Consider the following 26145-nt stretch of genomic DNA (forward strand, 5'->3'; position numbering starts at 1 on the left):
CGTGTCCACATTTTAACACGTCCATGCTGCGGTCCCACTGCACTGGTTCTAATCCAGGTTGCCCAACAACAAAAGAATCACTGGTAAATAAAAGGAATTTCAATGTGCTTTTATCCTGCGTTTGCATCGTATGGCCACCGTGGCTGCTGTTTAGCAAAAGTTACATTTCTCACTTTAAAAAAAACATGAAAACAGTTCATACTTTTTATGATTTTGTGTCAAACAACAATCTGGAAAAGTTTGTTTGCAATCACACAACTATTATGACATGCAAAATTCAGATGGGGGGCAGGAATTGATAAATCTGTATACCACATGAATTGGAACATGAGTACATAAAATGGTTGGATGAACCTGCAGGCAGCTGGTAACGTCAGAAAATTTAAACTCACAAAGAAAAGTGATTTTTGCCACAGTTTGATAGATTTGCCTGGTGTGAACATGATTGTCGTTACAAATTACCACCTCCTAACATTACAAACAGCACACAGCGAGCCAATGAAAATTTATAGCTAACATTACTAGCTAAGGTTAGCTAACTTTAGCTAACATTACTGTTTTCTACTCACTAGGTCTAGTGGAATGCTGTTAAAAGTCTGGGTTGTCGCTTAAAACACATAAAAGGTGTCACAGCACAATGTAATTGCTTTCAACTCCAGGCATGTTTAACACACCACTTTAACATTCATTAATCAGTTAATTGACAGTTGACACTGCTCCCTCAGACTCTGAATATGCTTACCTCTCGCCTTTACATCCGAAAAATTTGGGACTTAATGTGGCCTTTGTGTTTTTTCCTCCTCCAGTTGATTGATGGAAACAGTCTTTGCCTCCAGTTGCCTGCCCTCCATCTGGACAGCACACCAATGTATGACATCATATGCAATGAAGCTATTAATAATTTTTTTTTAATTTTTATTTTAGTATTTCAAGCAGCAAAGCAGTTATATGCACTGCCATTTTTGTGCATATTTAACTATTTATTTATTTATTTATTTTTTAAGTTTGATATGGACATCGCAATTTAACATAGTTCCAGCACAGAGTATGAGACTGATGTGTTGCACAGAGAGTTTTACACATAGGCCTCCAATGTTGTTTGCCCTTATGTGTTATGTCACTGAAAAATTAATCAGATGTACAATTTAAATCAGCTAAGAATTCAGATATTCCCCTTTTGTCAGTGGACAAACCATCAGCAGGCCAGGACCAGAGGAAGATCCCGTTGGACCGAATATCATTCAGTCTTTGAATGACTGTTGCAGTGAAGTTGCAGCATTCCCCTGATCCCTGCTCAGAGGTCAGAGGCCAGACTCAACTACAAAGCAGTCAGATCCTTCAGCAGAAATGTTACCTACTGATTCAGGAGACAGAACCATCAAGAGGAAGCATCAACCTCTGGGCCTGAAAGATGAAGTCAACACAAAGTGCCAAAAGCTGCAGTTCTTTGAATGGCCACTTGAGGCTGGCTCCAAAAGCGAGTCAATCCCCATAGATCCCCATGTTAAAATGCCCGGCTCTACAGCAGAAATAAAACTGTTTACAGCCTGGTACAAAAAACGATTGTGGGCTCTGTAGCTAATTTCCCCCTCTGTGTCAACTGTACAGGGGATACATTTTTTTTCTAACTCACCTTTTTTTTTTTTTAATGAAGACTTGAAGTTACGCATAATACGGGGGGCCTCTTTGAGTGACAGGCTATCTGCTGATGGTGTCCTTTGCTTCTCAGCTGCATCTGCCCCTTGCTTCTCAACAGTTCCAGCCTCTTGCACATACATTATCACTTCTAGCCCCAAAATACCAAGAAGGTGATGAGCGTGATCTTGAACACGAGGCCTCAAAATGGGAGTCCACGAAACAATGGGTGATGTCACATTTGTGACATCTATTATTTATACAGTCTAAGGATGGAACCCATATTCTGCATTTAAGGGCTGTCATTCAAAACAGGTCTATTTTTGCCGTTGACTTTTAGCGAACGCCATAATCCCCTTCAATTAAACGGACGACGGACGGCCTCAGTGCCATTTTGTGTCTGGCAAACAGAGCTTCAGCACAAGTTAGTTTTTTTCTGGATTTACTAATTATGTTGGATTTGTTTTTGTAAATCTTCAGCGGTGCCTGCTGGGAGATGAAGCAACATTTCATTTTCAAACAACAACATGGTTTAGCTGCCGTCTGGGGTGGTTATGTGATTTTGTGTTTGTGTTTTTTCATCATTGTTACTGGGAAAAAAAAAAAAAAAATCTGTACCACAATAGGGAAATGTATTTCAGATTCAACACTGCAGAGCATAGCTGCTCCCAGCTCAGTCTCCAAGGTTCAAGGGAGGGTTGTTTTCCAATAGCTTTATTTTGCTCTTGCCCGTTGGGAATGATAAATATGCTTGTTTTACAAAATGATGTAGTTTGAATACATAATAATGTGCTGTGCTCCAGAGTCAGGTTCAAATTCTGCTTTTGTTAGTGTGGGCGCAATTGGATTGTAACTATGCGTTTAAAAATAAATGAATAAAAAATAAATAGTAATAATAAACCCCTAAAACACAACTTGATCTAATAGCAAAATAGCATTTAGATTATACAAATCAGCAATTGTTGTTTTATTCAGTGGCTATATCTCTTGATGTTATAATCTAGGATGATCTGCAGCATTACAATGACAACAAATAAGATGCAGCAGTGCTTTGATTGAATTTATATCTTCACAACTTTCAGTACACAGCTTAGAGCCAAAATATTAATTAGCTCAGCTATTATCTGCTTCTCTGGAAGAAGCGTGGCATCGATTTTACATAGGAATGTCACACAAGCATGTGTCTTAATTTGTTTGTTTTTCAACAGAAGTTGTGAGTTAATTAAAAATCTGAGCTGCAGGTACTGGTTGAACGTGCCAGTGCTCATATCTCTCATGCCTGTCCTCCGTCGCTCATGGTAACAATTTGATTTGAGCATGAACAAAACCATAAAGTGTTTTCCTTTTTTTTTTTTCCTTTTTTTTTTGTAGGAGAGACAAGACGTAAATCATAAAAAATGTCAAGCATTCTCACAGCAGCACAGTGTCTCTATCAGAAGACCTGTCACATCCCGTGGCTGACATGGAATTCACACAGGGGGGCGGACATGTTCGTCTTGTTCAATGCAGAAGGGGAAACAATGCCAGGCGGCTTCCTTTCCTCTCCTGTTTTGCCCTCCATCTATTTCCCACACTGAGTCATCTGCTAAAGTCTTCTGCATCGCTGATGAACTGTATCCTCCGCGTGAACCCGCTCTATCTGCTGAAGTGCCATTAAAATGAGCATTTGTCTTTGGCAGGTAAAATGCCACCTCTGATGCCGTCATACTTGGCCTCCTCCTCGACTCCCCTATTAGAAGATGTTGCTGTTCAGCTGTGGCCCAATATGACTTGGTGCAGATGTGGGCTGATTTGCAGTTACATCTTCAATAAAATTTGTTATATCAGCAACCAGTAAACAGCAGGGGTGGGGAAAAAAAATGATGCAGCATAGTAGCAGTATGCTTGTGTGGCAATACTGAATCGTCTCACAGTGTCAAGTATTTTTTTATTATATAAATTATTAATGTTACAAAAACAAATTAATTTAAACATTGAATAATAAAATCAATTGCTTTTTTTAAGTCCACTAGATACATTCTGCTGCTGCTGCAAAAAATGGCTGAAGTGAGATGAACAGACTGAAAACTTTATCTTATTAGATAAGACCTTAGACCTAAGCATTGTGATGATATCAAGATTCCCACCCCTAGTAAACAGATCACCTTGACAACTACTGCTACTACAAACTGCTACTGGATGAATCATTCATGAATGAGAAAAAAATGCTGCTTTTTTCATGGCCATCTGAGTTTAATTGGAATTTCTTAGTTTATTACACAAGTTTTATATCTGGCAGAAAAAAAATTCACAGTTGTCAAAAATAACATGAAGAGGTTTACTTGGATATTCAGGTCCGTTTTCATTCCCAGCGTGTCAAATATGGCAACTAGATCAATGGCCGTCAGCATGCCAGAAGGCATACGAGGCTTTCAGCTAACTCGTAACTAAAACCCATTTGTGGCAGTGATGTAGTGTAAAGAGAGAGAAAGTCCGTCAAGGGTGGAAGGGACGCAGGGCTGGTGGATAGGTCAAACAAACACAGGACTTTCATCCGGGAAACTGGTCTTCATGTTCTGTGTGGAACTTACATCACATATATCACATCACATGCTCTTTAGCAGTTACGTTTAGTTATACAAGAAACATATTTATTATAAACTTAACCAAGTAGTTTTGTTGCTTAAACCTGAATTAGTTTTGTTAATGAAACCTACATTTCCTGTGCAGTTTATTTTGAAAAGACACTATGCATGTAATAAGTGGAATTTGACACACAGGTTTCTGAGTGTTCCTGATTGTAAAAGGCTTTAGAGAAGGATTAATTATATATAAGAAATGCTGGAGCGAGTTTACTTGCTCAGGTTAAAGTTTTGCATTAGTGTCATGTGCAATGTGCTTTTTTATTTATGGATTATGACCACACATTTGTTGAGGGACGGAGTCAGAGGTATTGGCATTGACCTCTAACCTAAAATCGAGAACTAGAACAAGTAATGATTTTGGAAAATATAGCAAAAAAGTAATACTAAGCTCACTACTGTTTTTGGTACCACTAATATGATTTCATGTAGGCAGGTTTAATAATTTACCATCTCTGACACATGTGATGCACCCGGCAGGGAAGGAGGATGGTGAAAAGGACTTCCTGTGTGTTTTGGAACATAGGTAAAACTAAGAATAATGAATCCACCAGAGAGTTTAAGAAAAAAAAGCTGACTGTATTATCAGAGACCAGCAGATGGAAATGTACAAATACTGGTTATCTTGGCATTCCAGTGGGTCATGGCCCAAGTTGTGGCATTTCATTTGTGAGATTTGAGTTCAGACCTTGAATTTTATTCTATTTACCTCAGTCTTTTGTAGGGGATAGCAGGGCACAACCAATTTTAATTTTGGCTAAATGCTATTAAAACTGTTTTAGATTTTTTTTTTTTTTATTCCAACAACATGCATATCTCTGCTACTTAATGGAGACTGGCGGGAGTGAAATGCTACATGGGTGGGGCTAATTGTAACAGGCAGAGGGTTAGTTGTAACATTTGCTGGAAAAGGCTGTTTATTAGTAATTAATTAATTCAATACTATGTATACACTATAGGTTGATACTGTTTATGGATCTATCTTGGATAGATACCCAAACATCTGTACATCCCTCATCAAACCATCAATGCCTCATGACTGGAAATATCAAAACATAGACAGATATATATGTGCATATAATATACATTTTTTTTCTTTCCATATGTGATAGATTGATAGATGTATGTAGAAACCTATCTCTCCATCTACCTCAGGGGAAGAATAGGTATCCATCCATCTGTGGGTCTGTCATTGATATTCAGTGGAACGATAGATGCACATAGATTGGGTAACCTAGATCCACATGTCAAAAAGTATTGAATGTATGAATATTGACAAGACTGTGAAAGTATGTGTCAGTAAGACACCTGACAAATTCAAACACAAAGTATATCTCAACTAATTAAGGACATGAGTTCAAACTGAACGTAAGTTTGAAGTGCAAAAGTAGAAAAAATGCGCTATAGGCGGCTTTGTTGTAAGACTACCCCTGCTGTGAGGAAACTTTACCAAGCCTAGCTAACATTTGCTGGGAGATGGTAACATAGTTCAAAATGGTGCCATGTTTTAGGCAAGAAGACAGTTATTAGGTTAGGTATGGTTGGATTCGATGACCTACATAGACAGCTCAGTAATGAAAAACAAGCATGACAAAGAAATTACTTAAATTGGCTGAAAACACTCTTTGTCACTGAAAACTGCTGAAATGCTTCCAGTCTTCACAGGGTTACTGTTTGGCAGTGTTGTGGTCAACTGGCCGGAAGCACGAAAGGATCCACTCCATGTTACAGTTTACCCCGTGTTAGGTTGTGGCCTACTCTCCCCTATACACTTTACAATAAATTATAGTACTTTATAGTCTGCTATTTTTTATTATGAACAATTCTCCTAAAGGCACAGAAACATGGTTTTATCCTGCTGACAAGACGCGTCTGTGTATCCACAGCTACATACAGCTGTAATGCCCGCATGTTGAAGAGCTTTGTTGTTCTTCAAAAGCTATTGAAAAACACACAAAGAGACATAATGTTCCATCGACTGACACATGCCTTCACTGCAAGTGTAGTGTATTCCTCAGCAGTGAGTATAATGTCTGCTCAATGCAGAGCTACTTTCAGAGATCGAAATTGCAGTTTCGGAAATCACGCATGCACTTGTTGATCACAATGGAGTATGTCATCCAATGCAGCTGTACGTGATTTGTCATTGTTAAGATTGTGTAAGTGTTTGCATTCAGGTTCCATGTCTTTGTCCAGAAAAAAGAAAAAGAAAAATGTTATTATGAACTAACGTAAACACAGTTAATAATAGTGTATACCATTTTTGCCAATACATATCCTTAACTGCTTCACACCGGATCTTTAAGGGTGTCTTAAAGGGGCACTCCAGGGATTTTAAAATGTGGAATAATGACTCAGGCCGAGAAAATTCAAGGCTGTAATCAAAGTTGTAGTAATATCAGAAATGTAGGGCTAAAGTAAGGATATCTGTGTTAATTCTGAGCACTTTTTAAAAACCATGTCTTTAAAGTCCCCAGAATGAATAGAAATGCACAACTAATTTACAAGCAAACCAAATCTTTTATTTTGCATATATGGATTTAGTCAGAAAAGATTTCGTCCACATCGACCCTGTTCTTTGTCTGTATTTGTAACTTCCCACAATGCAGTTCACTTCAGTTAAAGGTATGATTTTTTTTTTTTCTCAAATGTGTCCTTCACTTTGCACGAAACCTACAAACCAACCCACACGTAAAGCTTTTCAAAGGAATTAGAAAAGTCATTCAAACTTATGAGAAATATCATATTAAGCAGGTGCGAAGTCATTTCATTTGGCCCACAGTTCGAAGTACCTTGCTGCCATTCTCGATCTCCTCCCTTTGAATCTGTACAAAGCTGCAGCTGTCCTGTCTCCTGTCATTTTTTTGTCTCAGCTGCAAAAGATGTGACACTCCGGGTTTGCAACCTCGACATCACAGAGTTAATTTTAGTCCAGCAATGACACAAAACGGACCTGACAGACAGACAGACGGGCTGATAAGATGACCTGCGGCTGGTCATCGGCTCACAGAGCCTCAGTTGTCGCCATAGCAATGAAAGCTCCCTGTATATCAAGTAACAAGACTGTTGCAAAGAAATGAGGAGGATGACAGCGGAGGTGGGGGTTAGAGTCAGAGAGGGAAGAGCTGGTATTTGTCAGGATGTGTGTTGGTTTGTCTCGAAGTGTGCCTTCCTCCGCTCATTGGCACTATAGAAATTAAGACTGAAATCATTTAGGAACAATGGAATATTTGACATATCATTTACTAAAGTGTGACTATTATAAACTGATTTCATATGTCCAGCATATCATAAGAAAAAGGTTTCACCTCTCTGGGACAGTTTCAGGTCTTTTTGTAGCCTAGTTTCAATGTACAGTGAAGCACAGCTGTTATACTGTAGTATTTGCATACACTTCATTCTGGACCTCACTTATGACGATTTGTGACATAACCGTACAGCCTCTGTGTGTGGCAGCTGGCTGCTTAGTGCATTCTTGTGTCTTGATGGATTGACTGGCTCACACGATCTGCAGGAACATATGTAGCCACTCCACAATTATGTAGCTTTTGGTACGTTTCCCTTACACTGCTAATAATCAAACTCCCTGCAGCACAAATGAATGGCAAATTAACTTCCAGCTCTGAAGCTTCGGTTTGTCAGCGGCGTTGAGAGGTGACCTGGAAACACTCCGGCGAACCCTCAGCGGCTCTGACGCTTCGTAGCAGAGCGCTAGATGCCTCTCGGCTGCAGAAGCAGTGAGCGGCGTCAGCCTCGGCATCCATTCCAGCCTCTGCCACCTGTCCCACTCTGTCAGTGTCAGAGCGCATTTCATGAGCAGGCCAAAAGCCATCGGCTAGATATAGCCACTGGCTCACAGAATGGTCCCTTCATGGGTCATTACTTACCAGAATAGTGGGCTGTTTACGAAGCCATTACCGCAGGCGCTCAGGGTTTTGTGTGGTTTTTGGGGGGCTCTGTTTGATACCAGCGGCTGAGTGTTGGGTGTATCTAATTATATCTTGTCATCTGGGATCATGTAAGAGCAGAATGTCCAGTTGGATGGGGTGAGGGCAGACTTGGCGGGGAGTCAGAGGCAGCCTGTCTGACCCACGATCATTAGAAGCTTTGTAGACTTTTTAAAGACGTCCTTTATTCACAACAGAGCTGTCACTGAGGTCATAGAAAAATGTCATGCCACAGAAAAGCATTGAAAAATTAGAACAAAATATAGCAACCTTTTTCTCTAAAAGAAAAAAGAAGCCGCATTTGTCAAGAGAAAGGGCCACTTCAACAGGATTTGTTTGCGTTTGCGTGATATGATGACAGAAATGAAATATAATAACTTTGTTTTCTTTAGTGTATAATCACCTGAAAATAAAATTGTTGTGTTTTCATTGCCTTAGACTGAGCCGTTTATATTTACACAGGGAGCAGGTCGTCATCCACGGAGTCTGCCATTGTTATTATATCTCAAGTGACGGCACACAGCGGTGGATTACGGTGTACAGTGCAATAACTTCAGAACCCAGTACCAGTGATCTGTGCATGAATGAAGAGTTGCCTGTCATGCCGGCTTCATGCATGCTAGCTAACAGCCCAGCTAACCGGACCTAGCACGTCGGGTCAAAATATATCATGTAGAGTTCAAAGTGTGTTCATACATGTGTTACCTGTTTGTAGTGCTGTTAAGAGTGTTTTGTGATTGAGCTGGGACTGATTGATGTGGGGTGTCGTTTCCATGCCGAAATGAAAGCTAAGGCTAACTAGCCACCGGAAGTGGCACACTGATTTCACAATAAGAGCATCCGGCCGCTACAGGAGGTGGTATGTCAGTATTAGCGGTAGCTTGACACAGTGAATAAACCTGAGAAACATGTATATTGAGTGTTTGGTGTATGTTTCTGTTTCTTTCTAGTGTGTAAATGAGAAAGAGAAATGTAAGATTGTAATCATTTGATTACCTCCTTTGGTTTAATTATTGTTAGTTGATATTAGGTTGGTACTATTGTTTATATTACTTCATATGTGCAAGATTAATGTACGGATATGTGGTTATCCTTCACTGAGTTGCATTTTGTTACTCTTTCTTTATAGAAAAACCACACGATCACAGCTGTAATATCCAGCTGTTATTGCAAGCCCTGTCTGTTGCTGCAAAGAAGAAGTAAAGAGAGTAAACTGCAGATCAGCCTCTCAGTCCTTTATTCCTCCATACTCTGGGAAACGGTCTTAAGTGGTGTTCTGGCCGACACACCTGTGTGAACATAGTAATACAGACTGAACTAGCACCCAGCCAGATATTCTCTCCCCTACAGCCATATTTCTACTGGAGCCTGGAACAGACAGTCCAAACAGGGACTCTAGATAGGGCCATTCACATTTTGTGATTTTGCGTCAGCCACTGCAGTGGTGATTGGTTGCAAGATTCCACTTAATCCTTCGCACTAGACCTCTAACAGGAAGTAAAGCAAGATTTCTACTTTTTTGAGACTGTTTTTTTTTTTTAATCTTTGCTTTTTTTATTGAAATATCTTCAGGTTTTTTAATTAATTAAAGCGCAGTACCTTGAGAAGGAAAAACAACTTTTTGGTTGACATGCACACAGCCTATTGACGTGGGTCGCGAGTCCATTCTAAAGTGACTTGCAGACTTGTCAGGTTTGTAAAGCAAATACACTTTATTTTTAAGTACAGTGCATTTCCGGCACAGAGCTTTCATTTTGAAGTGTCATTTGCTATTGTAGAGTGAGTGACTAATGGACAGATACTTGACAGAGGCAGCACACTAACTCAACAACATGGCTAAATGCAAGTATGAACGTACTATGTGAATGTACTAAACTGTGTGGACTTTGAACTAATGATTAAGAAGAATTCTGGACCCTGTGGCTGGACCAGTTGGGAACCACTGCATTAGGGTTCAGTCATAGCTTAAATTTAAATGGTCACAAGACAAAAGGTGTGTGAACCACTGGTCAAGATAAACTGCGACACATTGTGAGAGCTGCACGTGATAAAAAGGTGTTTATCTCATGGGATAAAATGGACAAAAACTCTCATTGGCATTGTATGTTCACCTCAGTGGCCGTCAATTACATTTACTCTCAGAAAGAAGACATAGAGTGAGTCAATGTATAAAAACACATTAAAGCTTGGAGTGATTACGCTTTTAGCCAGAAAAGCAATCAAAAGCAAAGCAGTCCAGCTAGTCTTTGCATCTGTTACTTCAAATACAGGCTTCTTTAGACAGGGTCACTCCAACATCCCTCAACTGCGCCTGAATGAAGACATTCATCTTTTTGCTAATGCATCAATAAAATTGCTCGTATAATTGGACACTCCAGTAAATTTTGATTAAAGACCTCTAACACTTCAGCGCCTGATGGCCGTCTGAAAGGAAAACCCTATGTCATAAACTCGTTATATAACCCTCAGGATGAAATATAAAGCACCTTCCATTATCCTTGCTTATTTCTGTCCCCAAACTGAGAGGCAGTGTGTAAAATAATAAGTTCTAAAAAGTGAGATAAAAGCTGGGGTTCAGTAATTTATCTAAAATGCTAATATTTTCTCTGGGCAAAAAAAATGGCATAATAATTTAATACAGTTCAACTCTGTTACAGCCCGGTCCAGTGATAAGGGGCGAGTTATCTGCTGGTGCTGGCCTTTTGAATGTTAAGTAGTTCCATTCGAAGCTCTGCATAAACACAGGGGTGATAAGGACGTTTTGGACTCGTGTCACTTCAAATTCCATTTAACAAGCTCTAATCTTCCTCCAGTGAAAAATTAGAATAATGTTTCATATTCAAAATGCATATTTTAGTTTAGTTAAAACACCGAAGTCAAAGAACATTCAGTGAAGTAGACTTACGTTTTTACCTAACTCAAGTCACACTTTAATAGACTCACTAAAAGTGAGTTATAGGTCAATAAACTTAGCATGCTTAATTATTGACATTTAGTAAAAATGAATGATGTTTGTACCATTTTAAAGTTTACTTTACATTGACTAAGCGGTCAAAGTGATGAATTGTTGGTTCAAGGGGAAAAGCTCGATAAACCCCTCGTCGTCCAGCATCAACCTGTGCGACGTCTCTTCTCGTTCATCGTCGCTGTCTGATGACTCTTCTTCACCTTTTCCAATAACGTGGGTCCTGTCAGAGTCTGCCTGAGGTGACCCCAGCGACTTGCTGTGCTCCGCCACATACAGGACGTAGTGTGTATGATTCAGTGACATCTAGTGATGAGGTCAAACTGAAACTTCTCCCATGTGCCATGCATCTACGCTGGCTGATGTGAATATGCGAATGGCCCTGTCTAGAGCTAGTGTTTATGGTTTGTCCCATGTGGGCCACTGTAGAAACAACATGGTGGAGACACACTTAGTATGTAGATATTTACAGCTCATTGGAAGACACAAAGATTCTTAATATCAGGTGATTATAAACTAACAACAACATATATCCACTTAAATCCTACACACTGGACCTGTAAATAATACTTTACATAATAATATAATACTAACTTTTTTGTTAGTATTTTTGTTAGTCATTATAATTTTGATATTTACTCCATGCGTCTGACTGCCTGGCTCAAGGCTGGCAACAAAAAGGGAGGCCACACACAGCTTTATCAGTCAAGAAATGATCTATCTAACTCAGACTAATAAACATATTAACTAACTGGAGTGCGTAAGTGGGAAAGGAACCAGTCATATAAGAGTGTGGATGAGTGAAAATATGGTGTAATGTGTGTTTTGTGCAGCAAACTAAACAAAGGATAAAGGCTGAGGTGCATGCAGCAGGCTCCGTCTCAGTGATCAGCACATCTGGGTGATGCGGTTGATGTGCACTGTGTTGGATGTGTTTCTACCCACATCCCCTACCACTGCAGAACAACACCGGCACACAGTCCCGTTCTTATGCATAACTCTCTCTTGGGTGCTGTTGTAGCTAACCGGCACACAGAGAACGGGCAGGTGGGTCATCTATAGGGGTGTCCCCGACTAAGAATTTTCATAGTCGAATCTGATTTGACAGATTTTTCCTTTAGCCGACTGATCGTCGAATCATGTTGTTTTCCCCCTCACTGATTAATGAGCTCATTTGCATCAGTTTCCGCTCCAGAGAAAAGAGCTAAAACACCCAAATAAACAAATTTAATTCTTCAGTTGGCATAATAAGATAATAATAATAAAAGTAAAAGGGTTATCATTTTATCTTTATCTTTATTCCTTTCACTTCATCAAGGTACGATGCTCAGACATGCTGTCCAGCCGGGGACAGCCCTCCATTCCGAAACGCCGTCACTCTGAACCCACCCCACTCCGAAACTGATTTTCAAGTCCATATGGAGTTTCCTGCATCAAACACTGCCGCCCGCTCTCCGGCCGCACTTTTTCACAATTCTGAAATTTGTTGTACTACAAAAGCTTGAATTGAACGTTCAACTCATTGTTTTTTATTGAAAATATGTCACTGTCTTCATTTATGTATAATTTCACTAGCAGCAAACACATTTGAAAGGAGATGCTTGTCAAGTCTTTTTACGTGCACTGTCCGTGATGCTGAAATTGCCCCCCCCCCCCCCCCCCCCACTCTGGTCAGACAGACTAGTGATAATAAATAAATAAAAAATCAGAGTCTATCAAGAAAACAATCAGCAGTGAAATTCATTTCAAGACACTTCAGGTAAGCGAATAATCCTTCACAAAAGTTTGATTTGAGAGCACATACCTCCTCCAAAGTGTTTGTTTATGCGCTCTGCCACCGTGAATCACCGTAGGCCTCGATGCTGCTCTGATGGTCCTGCAGCGCACTCACTCACCTCAGCTTATTTGGATCGAGCAACTGGGTGATTTATTCATGCGTAGTAATGATTATGCCTACTGATTAAACGCATGTGTTATTTTCAATTTTTTATTAACAGAAATCAGGCTGATGTTTGTATCAAAATAGGCTATATATCATGAATTACTAGAAAACAAATACATTCTACGTCAAATCAAGACGTTCAGCAGCAGTGAGCACCCCCATATAGTCAGAATGGTACGGTCTTGTTTCATAACCACATTTTGCGACGATTCGACGGCGAGACTGGCAGTCGAATCAGACTTCTCCGAATCGAATCATTGACTATTCAGGGTCACCCCTAGTCATCTACCTCTGGTGTATTAATTTGTGCTCATCATAGTGACTTACTTACATAGCATTCCATTTGTTGTTCTAACCTCAGCATTTGTCTATTGTGTTTCATATGAAAGGCCAAAAATATTTAGCCACATCTCACACTTAGATCCTGTGCCTGCCAGTCTCTGTGTCAAAGGCTATTGTTTTATATCATCATGCTATTGTTGATATAAGCATGGGATTTTAATACAAATGTGTAACCACTGTATGTTAATGCATGAAAGGGCCAGACCTGCGCACCACTGGATTTGAAATTAATTGTAATAAATTGGTACCCTGGAAATCCAGAGTTCTTGCGAGAGCACAGTTTGAATTTGCTCAGCGAGTCACTCTGGCAATCAGTAATGATGCTCATTACCCATGCCCATGAAACCAAGCTGCACCAGTCACATCAGTGTATCTGATATAGGCGGGCCAGAGGCGAGCTAAACAGATGACGACAGCGCTGTGACGACGAAGTCCGGAATCAGTCAGTAAATATTGCAAGATGGCTACGGATGAACACCAGTGGTTTGAAATGGCTTTGGCCGCTACAATGAACGAGTTAGACTTGGCTTTTTCTCTAAAAGAGGAACAGAAGACGGCGCTTGAGTCTTTCCTTTGCAAGAAGGACGTTTTTGCTGTTTTGCCGACCGGATACGGCAAGAGTCTAATCTACCAGTTAGCTCCGCTGGTAGCTAAGCTCTGGATACGTCACCCCGTGTATTGTTCTGATTGGTCGTAGTGTTATCCAATTGCATGCAGTGATATTTACAAATGCATGCTTGGTGCCGCCCCTCGAGTTGGGCCATTTGCATTACTCATAGCCAGACCCTAAATCTTTCTAGATTTGGGTCTGGATTTCCAGGCTAATAAATTTGAGCTTCTGTGCTTTTATTACCTGCTATACAACATTAGCCTTGTGCATTTATAATGTCTTGTCATTTTTCTGGTCATTTTGGTGAAAGTAATGCAAAAGTAGTGCCATTAGTAACATATTATGTTACAAAGTTTTGTAAAGTAATGAATTACTTTCAAATGAAGGTAACTAGTAATATGTAACGTTTGCTGTTACTGTTGGGACTGTCCCAACAGTTGATGGCTAAAAAGAGCTGATATTTTGTTTTCGACCAAAGCATGAGACAGACCAAACATAGGTGACATCTGGAGGCCGTGCGTTAAGCGAAGCAAAATATTAATTAAAACTAATTTAAAAAGAGCAAAAGTGCAGCTGTAGGTAAACAGGTTCATTAACATCTGGGACTTGTACAGCGGCTGTGTTGGCATATTCCTGGAGCCGAGCTCAGGGTTTATTGTATATTAGAACCAAGTGAAGCAACTTTTGTTGAAGTTTAATTTTTCTTTTTTGCTCCCTCTCTCTCTGGGGATCCACACTGCATTTAATATGGTGCGGCTAGTCCTTGAGTGAGTTCTGTATGTTACATGTTGTTTGATATTTGAAAAGCAGATGAGCACTAGGTGAGTTTTCTTGGGTTAAAATAACAGCATTGTGTGTATGATGTCTAAAACGTTCCCAAAGAGTAAAACACAGATGCGATACCAGTATAAATCGAGTGAAGGCAGTCTTCTGCTGCTAGCAATCCTCCCCAGAAGACATTTTCCTCCTCACAGATAAACCCTTGTTCACGTTCTTTGTTGGTTCTTTTATTATCAGCGGGGAGTGAAAGCCTCTCTCTCATCAGAAACCTGCCTTTTGAATTTGTTACTTTTTGCCGTGAGTTCTCTCAGAAATGACTTGAGCTGACATTTCTATGCAGGCGATCAGTCTTTGTTGGCACTGTTTAATCTTGCCTATTCCCTCGGTGCATCCACGCTCTTCAATCATTATAAAGTCAGAGAGAGAAACCTGAAAGAAAGCTCAATTCAGGATAGATGAAGCGTCACTGTCTTTGTTTTTGTTATTGTTGTTTGCCACTCGCTGCTGTTGCTTGTTTTTACTGTCCTTTCATCACATCATCGTGACTGTCAGTGTACTTTGTCTTCCTCCTGAGCGGGAGCTTCGGAACTTCCTTTTAATGTAACAATGAACACTGTTGTAGTCTGTAGAACAGAAGGTATTGACACAACACAGTCTGTAGGGTTTATCATTGTAATGCAGCTGCCCAATAGACACACAGCCCTAAAACAAATCACAAATAAATCATAAAAACTATATTTATTTTTTAAATGATTCTTTTCATTTCTGGGCTTTTTTACATGAACAATAAAATCAGGCAGATAGCAGTCAATGATCAAACTGATAGAACTACATACAGCAAATGGAAAATACATGTAAGTATTTAATATGCTGCCTCCTACATTTCCCATAGTGCAACCATTGGTGTATTTCAACATATTATCATACAACAGTGCGTATGATATCTGACAAATGAGTGCCTCACGAATGGCGTTGTCACATTGCTTATTTAGGTTAGGGTTATGAACGTCACATAGAATTATGTGTGTTAGGGTTAGAAAGAAAAACATGGTGACAACATACCTTTAAAAAACAACTCAGAGTTTACTTTCATATGGTTCCAAATAGCCATGTCCTCAGGAAGAGTCCTGTGTTTCTGACACAAATTATCGTCCCATGAAAACATGCCTTAAATACAAATTGTGCATTACAGTTTTGTTGTAATACATATGAACAGTGCATGAGAGCATCCTGTATATTGATATTGTATTGCATTCACGCACTGTTGGGGAATTTAAAAAATGGTAAAACCTCAAGTTATTGGGAGACTTAGGGGGATTTCATGCAGTACTCCATTATACGGTAATTATTGTAATGGCCCTTAAGCCATTTTAATTGGTTCATTTAAAAGTGAGACCAGATAGCTCCTTTTTAAAAGGATAAACTGACTACATTAGAGCTAATATTAAATATTATTTAGAAGGAACTGCCCATGATGGTGACTTTGTTGCCATTTTGCCACCAGGTTATGGACATGCTGAATGAGAGTGACTTGCAAGTACCGGGTCAGATCACCTTTTGCCTTCAGAACTGCCTTAAAGGGATAGTGCACCCAAAAATGAAAATTCAGCCATTATCTACTCACCCATATGCCGACGGAGGCTCTGGTGAAGTTTTAGAGTCCTCACATCTCTTGCGGAGATCGGCGGGGGGAGCGGCTAGCACACCTAATGGCAGACGGCGCCTCAGAGTAACGTCCAAGAACACAAAATTGAATCCACAAAGTATCTCCATACTGTTGATCCGTAGTGATCCAAGTGTGCTGCAGCCCCGACATAAAAAGTTGTTTCGAAAAACGTCATATGAACTCTGTTTTTAGCCTCACTGTAGCCTGTAGCTCTGACTGCTTCTCTGTGCACCGCGCTCACGTGTGCGCGCTCAGGGTGATCGGTGATGCACGGTCTCTGAAGAGCAGCAGTCTCGTCAGTACTGATGTCCAGATTCTCAAGTGCAGGCATCGCCAATTCCCAGTCTGAGCAGCAAAGACTTTCCTCATCCGTTGGCGTTGCTTTGCATTTGAAACAACTACACCACCAGGTTTCCAGTGCTCGACTCCGGTATTCTGCGGCTGGCTGAGGCTCATGAGCTGCGGCGGCTGCTTCGTCCAGTAGCCTGAGTTGCGTCCGTATACTCGGGCTCAAACAAATACGGCTCAACAAAGAAATGCTGTTCCTCCTCAGTTTCAAAGTCTTCAGACATGTTGGGCTGTCCTTTGCTAAAAGACCGTAGTGCAAATTATCTTTTATCTCTGTGGTTACTGTTGTCTCCCCCTGCAGTGCACGTGTCATGTGATGTAAACACGGGTGAGCAAAGCTCATGCTTTCGCTGGTCGCGCGCAAGCACAGAGAAGCAGTCAGAGCTACAGGCTACAGTGAGGCTAAAAACAGAGTTCATATGACGTTTTTTGAAACAACTTTTTATGTCGGGGCTTCAGGACACTTGGATCACTACAGATGAGCAGTATGGAGATACTTTGTAGATTCAATTTTGTGTTCTTGGACGTCAGTCTGGGGCGCCGTCTGCCATTAGGTGTGCTAGCCGCTCCCCCCGCCAATCTCCGCAAGGGATGTGAGGACTCTAAAACTTCACCAGGGCCTCCGTCGGCATATGGGTGAGTAGATAATGGCTGAATTTTCATTTCTGGGTGCACTATCCCTTTAATTCTTGGTCGCATAGATTCAACAAGGTGCTGGAAAAATTCCTCAGAGATTTTGGTCCATATTGACATGATGACATCACACAGTTTCTGCAGATTTGTCAGCTGCACATCCATGATGAGAATCTCCTGTTCCAGCACATCCCAAAGGTGCTCTATTGGACTGAGATCTGGTGACTGTGGAGGCCATTGGAGTACAGTGAACTCATTGTCATGTTTGAGATGATGTGAGCTTTGTGACATGGTGCGTTATCCTGCTGGAAGTAGCCATCAGAAGATGGGTACACTGTGGTCATAAAGGGATGGACACAGTCAGCAACAATACTCAGGTAGGCTGTGGTGTTTAAACCATGCTCAGTTGGTACTAAGAAAATCTCCCCCACACCATTACACCACCAGCAGCAGCAGCCTGAACCGTTGATACAAGGCAGGATGGATCCATGCTTTCATGTTGTTTACACCAAATTCTGACCCTACCATTTGAATGTCGCAGTAGAAATCCAGACTCATCAGACCAGGCAACGTTTTTCCAAACGTCTATTGTCCAGTTTTGGTGAGCCTGTGTGAACTGTAGCCTCAGTTTCCTGTTGTTAGCTGACAGGAGTGGCACCTTGTGTGGTCTTCTGCTGCTGTAGCCCATCTGCTTCAAGGTTGGACAAGGTGTTGTTGCTTCAGAGATGGTCTTCTGCATACCTTGGTTGTAACGAGTGGTTATTTGAGTTACTGTTGCCTTTCTACCATCTTGAACCAGTCTGACCTCTGGCATCAACAAGGCATTTTCACCCAGAGAACTGCCGCTCACTGGATATTTTCTCTTTTTCAGACCATCCTCTGTAAACCCTAGAGATAGTCTTGCGTGAAATCCCAGTAGATCAGCAGTGTCTGAAATACTCAGACCAGCCCGTCTGGCACCAACAACCATGCCACGATCAAAGTCACTTAAATCACCTTCCTTCCCCATTCTGATGCTCAGTTTGAACGTCAGCAGGTCTTGTCGACATGTGATTGCCTGATTAACTATTTGGGTCAACAAGCAGTTGAACAAAGGCACCTAATAAAGCGTCCGGTCAAAAAAATGGGTGGCATGCCCCTTGAAGTACAACAAGCTTAAATTGACAGTAAACGCAAATGTCTCTTACAGGTTCACAGCTAGTTTTAAGTCGCCTCTGGGATTCAAGTAACTTACTAATGTCAGGAGAAAACAAATCACCTCTGACATTTTGGAATTTGAAATGTAAATGTCATCACTCTCGAATGAATACCCAAACGAGATCAGGACCTAATTTGCGATACTTAAATTTTCAATCCCAAAGCCCCCGTGAAAAGCCTGTTTTGTTTCCTTTCGCCTCAGGCTGGAGCAAGTAGCAGAGGGAGGGAGAGAAAAATTTAGCTTGATGTCATTTTCAAAGAGTCAGAGTGTTTGCTGTGGAAGAGGAGACATGGCTGCTTAAAACCTAATCTTGCAAGTAAATGAGTGTCTCCTCTTAAAATGTGAATTGAAGCCAAAACACACAGATGTGATGTACATGATTAGCCCAGTTTAAGATGCCTCTTTGTAGATAAGGCAGTATTATACCCTGATGAGCTGATAGCACCGCTCACACATAACTTAGGAAAGAAAACCAGCTCCCATGGCTGTGACAGAAAGGCTCACATTTTCACCGTTGCTGCACTGTTGCTCGACTCCCAGGAGCTGATCAAATCTTTTTGTGCTCTTTCAATTGCTGGAAGGCACTGAGGCAATGAACCGGCAACTAGTGGTTTGAAAGGCTTGAGTTTTGTGTAACAATATGTCTGCTGAGGTCTATTTTGCAGCATTTTGAGAGGTAATAGGTTTCAGTGGCTGCTGCTGCTGCTGTGCTAATGGGGGTTACAGAACATGCGGGAGAGACTCTGGGAAATTTGAGCTGTTCTGGTCTCTGTAGTTCTAGGTTGGAAAATATTACAGACATTCAAAGGCAATTCGCATTTTAGATGTCCATCACCTGTCTCTCTCACAGAAGATATACTTCAGTATTGCTACAAGTCAGCTTTGATAAATGAGTCAATATCCCCTTCATTTTCTCTGTGAAGGCAGCCAATCAAATAACCCACATTTCCAACTTTACACATGCTCTACTCATTTGCTTAAAAAATGTTTTTATACTACAAATTTCTTTTGCCTTTATACTGTACAAGTGAAAGTGAAAGTGTCATTTTTTTCTCAATCTCAAAAGCATGCTATTTCTATGCCACAGAAATATGCATTAACTTCAAAGGTCAGCATTCTGTTTAACTGTAAGTGCTGTTTGCTCAGAAAGACTTAATAATTCACTCAGGGTAGCCTCATAAGACAAGGTTAAAAACAGCTCTGACTGCTGCTTTGATAGTTTTTACTGTGTCAACTGCCAATGGCCAGGGACCACAGAGGTAGTGCTTGCTTTCATGCAACATATGCTCATGCAACAGTTTGTATATCTAATGAATTATCACCCCACAAAATGATGTTATGTGCTTAATGTGAAGTTATGTACTTAACGTAAAGTTACACTGGTAAGGTATAGGTAAGAAAAGTTACTTTGGTTAGGTAGAGGAAAAGAAACATGGTTGGGCGTTTTTAGGTTTAGGCACATAAAGTTATGTAAGTTAGGCTTAGGAAAGGATACATGGTGACAATGTACTTTAGGTTGGGAACTGCCCATTGGTTCGACATCCCATTGTTCCGACCATATTAAACTCATTGTTCCAAAGTCCTTTCCGAAATCATCATGATGCCCTGTGGTTAAGGTCTGGTTAGGTTTAGGCACAAAAACCACTTGGTTAGGGTCAGGAAAAGATCATGGTGTGGGTTAAAATGAAAAAGAAAGTGACAAACACATAAGCCGTGAGCCTGCTTCGCCTCAAGCCTTTCCCAGCTGACCCAGAGCCGGTCGCGACGCACCATCAAGGCAGAAATACGCCCGCCGGGAGCGGTTCAGTACCGTGGACCGTCGGACTAAGGGGATGTCGGACCAATGACATGGACCCCTTTAGGTTCCCTCGGTTTCACACAGTTTTGAACACAGGTATCCTCGGGGAAGAGTCTTGTGTTTTATGACCCATCCACCACCTTGCCTGTTTAGCTGACTACTGTCTTCTTCACTGTCAGCACATTGCTCGCATTATGGCAGCCCTCCCAAATATGTGGGTTATACACAAATTACAAACTCATGATAACATGCAAATTTACTTTTCATTGCTCAATTCATTTCACTATTAGTGGGCGGCTGTGGCTCAGAGGTAGAGCGGGTCGTCTACCAATTGGAAGATCAGCTGTTCGACCCCTGGCTCCTCCAGTCTGCAGGTCAAAGTATCCTTGAGCAAGATACTGAACCCCAAATTGCTCCCGATGACTAAGTGTGTGTTAAAAACTGAGTAGCAGGTGGCATCTTGTATGGTAACCTCAGCCACCATTGTGTGACTTGTAGTGTAAAAAACAGCTCTTTGAGTCGTCAGATGACTAGAATGTTGCTTTACAAGTGCAGGTCCATTTATCATTTGTTAGATAAACATGAGCTTTCAGGTTTCATGCTGGGCACATACTTCAAAAACTATGTCTGTCCATTTAACAGAGTGAAAGTTTTGTGGATTTTCACTGTCATGCCCTATATCAGTCTTTCTGCTGAGGACAGTTTGTCCTTCCCCCATCTGTGGTGCTGGTAAGACGGCTGGTTGTGAGGAAAGTGACAGCCAAACAAAGTGCAGAGTTGATTGCACAGCTTGGATGCTTCTGTACCAGTTGCAGGTCATTCACATCTCGCTTCTGGTGTGGATTCAGCCCTTTGCCACGTCTCAGGAGGAACCATCTGTGCCCAGAAAAGCTGGGTATACAAAATAACAGATTGGTAATACAAAATAACAGACTGGTAAAGTGTTACCAAAAAACAACCCACTGTAGCTATACAATGAAAGCCTTTTTAGTGAAACCCTACTGTTGGCTTATGACGAGACTATCATGGATCTTGGCTTTATTGAATGTCTTTTCGTCTCTATGGTGAGGGACTGCTGTAATTCACACCACTTTTTTTTCTGCTAATTGAATTTTTCATGGTCTTGTGGTCTTTTCTGCTTGCTTTGTTACAGAAGTTTGCAATTTATTAACCACAGACTGGCAATGACTGTCTGTTAGTTGACTTTTGATGCCTTGGAAACTAGCTGTGAAACTATAATTGTCAGAGCTCTATTTAAATTGCCACATACTGCTAATTGGTGTTTAACTTCATACAACTCATTTGTGTAGTTGCCTTTGTAATTGTGATTTAAAGTAGTCGCTGCCTGGATTGCTAATAGCCTAGTTGTAAACACTGCAAAATGAAAGGCAATATAAGAACAATGTTAGGAGATCAATGCTCTTTTATTAGCGACTCAACAGCTGTATTTGAAGTTAGGATCTGCTCCATATTGAATGGCAGTTTAAATCCAGCTCAGTGTTAATCTGGATGTCTTCAACTTCACTGAAATCAGCAAACCAAGGTTTATTGGATTCTTGGTTAACCACAGCTAAATGAGCACTCTGTGAAGTATATGTACTTGCATGAGTTTAGAGGTATGTAGCAGAGGTGTACAGCTCAATGTCATGCATCACTTAGCTACTCAGTGTTCTGATGCTGATCTAAATTCAAGAACTCAAAGCAGGTTCTGAGGAACAATCTGCACCCTCTCAGAGCTGCAACCTGAAGTTTCCCAACGTTCACATCACATGCCAACTAAGGATGGCAACAATCTGTACTGCTGAGATCCACAGAAGCTTATATTGCATTATTCTTTCATAAAACTGTTCTCTTTAATTGTGTAATTTAAAAATAATTCCCTGAAGCATCTGATGACTTAAATGAGCAAAATATTGTTTGGCTAAGCAGTTTCTCCCGTGGGCTGAGCCCAAACCAAGCACTTTATGCTTTAATGTTATTTTGTAGTTAGTGTAATTACCAGTTTCCAGCATAAACAGCATTTATGTCAATGTGCAAGTTGTAATTACCACTGCAAAACTCAGACTTTTATGAAAGCTACAATATATCCAACCTGGCACTAAATTATACAGTGCAATGTGCCTGGAAAGCAAACAAGCATAGATAGCTCACATCAGCCAATTTCCATTGTTTCAGGTAATAAAACACAAATGTGATGGATTAGAAACAACATCCAGTTAACCCAGCAATTACACACTGAGTCATGTGATGATGTGATTATCTTCATGTTGTAAAAATGAGAATCTACCTCAGTTTCATGTGACAATAATGCATAATCTTCATACATAGGGCTTCCATACAAAAGTACTACTAAATCTTTTTTTATTGAATTTGAACTAGTATACCCAAATCAGCCCTGTCTCCTAGAAATAACTGATTTGAAACAACAATTACATTTAGAGGGAAATGTAATGCTGAGCAAATCATATTTTATATCAACACAATGAGGAAATGTTGCTTATCTACATACCTGGCAATAGGGGTGTGTGATATGGCCCTTAAATAATATTACAATATTTCAGGGTATCTTGCGATAACGATATTCTTGATGATATGACAAATCAGTAAAAAAAATAATATTTTATTACTAATTTAAGAAAATAGAATAGCAACAAAATAAGTGATATAGTTTTACAGTTTGCCTTCAAATATTCAGTAAAAACTAAAGAAAAATTTCCGTATCTTTTAGCAAAATCCAGAATTATGAGTTTTTTTGTCATACCTGGCTTTTATGCTACCATAACTATTGCTCATTCACATACAGTACAGGCCAAAAGTTTGGACACACCTTCTCATTCAATGCGTTTTCTTTATTTTCATGACTATTTACATTGTAGATTCTCACTGAAGGCATCAAAACTATGAATGAACACATGTGGAGTTATGTACTTAACAAAAAAAGGTGAAATAACTGAAAACATGTTTTATATTCTAGTTTCTTCAAAATAGCCACCCTTTGCTCTGATTACTGCTTTGCACACTCTTGGCATTCTCTCCATGAGCTTCAAGAGGTAGTCACCTGAAATGGTTTCCACTTCACAGGTGTGCCTTATCAGGGTTAATTAGTGGAATTTCTTGCTTTATCAATGGGGTTGGGACCATCAGTTGTGTTGTGCAGAAGTCAGGTTAATACACAGCCGACAGCCCTATTGGACAGCTGTTAAAATTCATATTATGGCAAGAACCAATCAGCTAACTAAAGAAAAACGAGTGGCCATCATTACTTTAAGAAATGAAGGTCAGTCAGTCCAGAAAATTGCAAAAACTTTAAATGTGTCCCCAAGTGGAGTCGCAAAAACCATCAAGCGCTACAACGAAACTGGCACACATGAGGACCGACCCAGGAAAGGAAGACCAAGAGTCACCTCTGCTTCTGAGGATAAGTTCATCCGAGTCACCAGCCTCAGAAATCGCAAGTTAACAGCAGCTCAGATCAGAGACCAGATGAATGCCACACAGAGTTCTAGCAGCAGACCCATCTCTAGAACAACTGTTAAGAGGAGACTGCGCCAATCAGGCCTTCATGGTCAAATAGCTGCTAGGAAACCACTGCTAAGGAGAGGCAACAAGCAGAAGAGATTTGTTTGGGCCAAGAAACACAAGGAATGGACATTAGACCAGTGGAAATCTGTGCTTTGGTCTGATGAGTCCAAATTTGAGATCTTTGGTTCCAACTGCCGTGTCTTTGTGAGACGCAGAAAAGGTGAACGGATGGATTCCACATGCCTGGTTCCCACTGTGAAGCATGGAGGAGGAGGTGTGATGGTGTGGGGGTGTTTTGCTGGTGACACTGTTGGGGATTTATTCAAAATTGAAGGCACACTGAACCAGCATGGCTACCACAGCATCCTGCAGTGACATGCCATCCCATCCGGTTTGCGTTTAGTTGGACGATCATTTATTTTTCAACAGGACAATGACCCCAAACACACCTCCAGGCTGTGTAAGGGCTATTTGACCAAGAAGGAGAGTGATGGAGTGCTGCGGCAGATGACCTGGCCTCCACAGTCACCGGACCTGAACCCAATCGAGATGGTTTGGGGTGAGCTGGACCGCAGAGTGAAGGCAAAGGGGCCAACAAGTGCTAAACACCTCTGGGAACTCCTTCAAGACTGTTGGAAAACCATTTCAGGTGACTACCTCTTGAAGCTCATGGAGAGAATGCCAAGAGTGTGCAAAGCAGTAATCAGAGCAAAGGGTGGCTATTTTGAAGAAACTAGAATATAAAACATGTTTTCAGTTATTTCACCTTTTTTTGTTAAGTACATAACTCCACATGTGTTCATTCATAGTTTTGATGCCTTCAGTGAGAATCTACAATGTAAATAGTCATGAAAATAAAGAAAACGCATTGAATGAGAAGGTGTGTCCAAACTTTTGGCCTGTACTGTATATGTAGTTTTTTGTTGGCAAGAGAGAAGAGGCTGTGCTGCTGTCAGAGGAGCCGCTGAATGAGTTCAGTGCAACACACACTGCCGCCGACGCGGAGCTGTGGCTGTCAAGTGCCGCCCCCCAACACACATTGGCAGCGGCGCGCAGAGGCACCGTCGACACTAAAGTGTATTTACCACCCCAGCCCGCTAGGTGGCTGTACTTGTTGCCAACTGCTAGTAACAGAAGAAGAAGAGGGAAAAACTTGGAGGCAACAACAACTTGGATTTCATGGATGAGTTTCGTATCAAAATCGTCTTACTAAATATTTGAAAAACTTAATAACGTTAAGCATCCAGCCGGAGCAACCGGAGTTGATACTACGGCGGCCCAGACGTACATAAAAGGCTTTTCTTGCAGCGCCGGCCGCACTGAAAAGAGAGCAGTGGGCTGAAGCAGAGCGGCGCAGTGTGAGGGCTGGCGCTGGTGGGGCTTTGTTCATAGAAGATAATGGAGGCGGGCGTTTTGACGCGCGGTGTATGGCGGCGGTGTGTGTTGCACTCTATAGGGAGGGTAACTCGCGTGATTCGCTAAAAGAGTGTGAGAAGTCTGGGGCTGTTCAAAAAAACATTCAGGTCGCCACAGTTTATTTCACACTACTAAAGCTGCTCCTCTTTTTGGCACTACCGTGGAGTCTGTATTAGTTTCGCCTCCAGCCATGCTTGTTGTTGCCATGTATGACATCACCAGTATGGCATCAATTTGTCAACAAGTCAAAATAGTGCAAGAATCATAATATGAATTTTTCATATGACATTAAAAATTATACCAGTATTGTCGTAAACGAGATGATAAGCCACACCCATACTTGTCAAGTTGCAAATATTAAATGTATCAGCAGAATCTTCACTAACAATGTATTTGAGTTAATTTTTGCCAGATTAGACAACCTTACAGTACGACATCTGGTTGTAGTGACTGCAGCATTATTTTCTGTTGACATTTAAACAAAATCACAATCTTTCCCTAAGATTAACCAAAGTGTATTTGTTGCTGAAACCTGAGACAAGAGTCTTTGTCATAGCGTTATTTATATAAATCTAATTAAAATCAGAAACTTCTGTCAAACCTAAACCTAAGCGCTTTTGTTGCCTAAATCCAAGATAGAAGTTGTTGTAGCTAGGGATAGACCGATATGGATTTTTTAGGGCCGATGCCGATACCGATTTTTTTCCATCACCCTTAGCCGA

General features: G+C 40.9%; 1 protein-coding gene across 2 annotated transcripts in view; it reads left to right on the plus strand.

The window, feature by feature from the left end:
• The window catches only part of sgcd (sarcoglycan, delta (dystrophin-associated glycoprotein)), a 472390-nt gene that overhangs the window by 47494 nt on the left and 398751 nt on the right, over window positions 1–26145 (plus strand). The gene's annotated exons all lie outside the window — the stretch shown is intronic.

This window comes from Epinephelus lanceolatus, chromosome 11 (genome assembly GCF_041903045.1).
Source record: "Epinephelus lanceolatus isolate andai-2023 chromosome 11, ASM4190304v1, whole genome shotgun sequence".
NCBI lineage: Eukaryota > Metazoa > Chordata > Actinopteri > Perciformes > Serranidae > Epinephelus > Epinephelus lanceolatus.